Here is a 1,499-nt window from a genome sequence, read left to right as displayed (position 1 = left end):
TTCCGGAATTTTTGGACATTTTTCGGGAATTTTTCGGAGCTCGTACGGACGAGTTAACGGGATAAAAATGGGGCCTGGAAAAGCCTGTTTGGACGACCCATTTAAGCGAGGAATTGTTTCTTTTATAAAAATTCCTAATTCCTTTTTCTTTTTCATTTATTTTCTTCCCCCCCGTGTTCCTTCTCTCCCGAGCCTCACTCCCAAACCCGACGCCGAGAAAAAAAAAAAAGCCCTAACCGCCGGCGCCGGCGGTTTCTTCCCCCTGTGTCCTCTGCCCTAGCCACCTCACGCCGCCACCATAGCCGACAGTCGGCCGCCACTGAGCCCTGCCGAAGCCGCTGCCCTCACTGGACTTGAGCAGCGCTGTCGCCTCTTCCTAGCATCGCCGTCGCCTCTGCCTAGCATCGCCGTCGCCGTGCCCTAGGTGCCGAGCGCCACTGACCACCGTAGCACCGCCGCACCTTTTACTCTAGCGCCGGCCTTCTGCCCGCGATGCTGACCCCCTCTGCCGCCGGTGACGAGCCACCTCTCCGACTTCCCTGTGCGTCGGCCGAAGTTTCCCTTCCTTGTGTCTCTGATCTAGAGTGATTGCGGCCTTGTTTCTGCCCTATGCGACGCCGCCTCTGTACACTATGCCTAGGTCGCCGGAAATCAAGAGCTTAAGAAGGTGACAGGGGGTAGTTGTAACCCGGCCAGTGGGACTGAAGGTGAGGGCTTAGGGTTTGTTTTTGTTTTCAATTCTGTGCTTTGATTCTTATCCTGCCGTGAGCAGCACTTGGGTGTGGGATGGCTAATTTAGTGTATAGGGTTTGGTGGACAGCGGCTTCACCAACTTCTGATTCTCGCTGTCATCATCGAAGAAGAGGTAATGGGAACAAATTATTACTGGACTTTAATTGTTAATAGAGTGTCTTGTGATTTCTTGATCATTTCTTCTTGATCCGGTTGGTGGACAGCAACTTGATCAGGGCAGTAGGTTGTTACGTCTGGCCAGTAGGTTTGATTTGGGGCTGTTGGAACTTGTCGTGGCAATCTTGCTTTGGTTGAGGGCATCAAGGAAGAGGTAAGGTCAGTAGGTTATGTTTTGAATTGAGTTATTTTGTTGATTAGTGAGTTTCCTTCTTGATTGTTTTGCAAGTGGATTTCCAGCCACTCACCTTGTTCCAGCAGAAAACACATTCCTTGATTATGGATTAATCACGGTCGTGAATTGAGGTAAGGTTTAGAGTTTTGATTTTCATGGTAGATTATTGCTAGTTGTGTTAGCAATAATTAATAACTTAAGTTTATAAGTTATATAATAGTGTAATCAGGATTAATGAAACTAACCCTAAATGATCAGTGGATTAGAAATTAGTTTAGCTATTTGTTTAAAAATTAAATTAGCTAAACTGTGCGAATTGATTCAGGACTTTGACGCGAGACGAGTATCTCGGAGTCAGCTTGGACCTTTCTATTTTATCGGAGGCGGGTACTTTTGACTTATTGTCTTTGATATG

General features: G+C 47.2%; 1 long non-coding RNA gene across 2 annotated transcripts; it reads left to right on the top strand.

The window, feature by feature from the left end:
• Nucleotides 1-558: 558 nt before the first annotated feature.
• Nucleotides 559-1,195, top strand: LOC121973894. Of its 2 annotated transcripts, none has more exons than XR_006109848.1 (3): nt 559-865; nt 957-1,063; nt 1,150-1,195. It is a non-coding gene; the product is annotated as an uncharacterized LOC121973894 (long non-coding RNA). The 2 variants fall into 2 exon arrangements; XR_006109887.1 differs by having other exon boundaries at nt 1,139-1,168.
• The last annotated feature ends 304 nt before the right edge of the window (nt 1,196-1,499 follow it).

Source organism: Zingiber officinale, chromosome 1B (assembly GCF_018446385.1).
Source record: "Zingiber officinale cultivar Zhangliang chromosome 1B, Zo_v1.1, whole genome shotgun sequence".
In the NCBI taxonomy this organism is placed as follows: Eukaryota; Viridiplantae; Streptophyta; class Magnoliopsida; order Zingiberales; family Zingiberaceae; genus Zingiber; species Zingiber officinale.
Note: the sequence above shows the minus strand (reverse complement) of the source record. Positions and strands in the feature narration are given on the sequence as shown.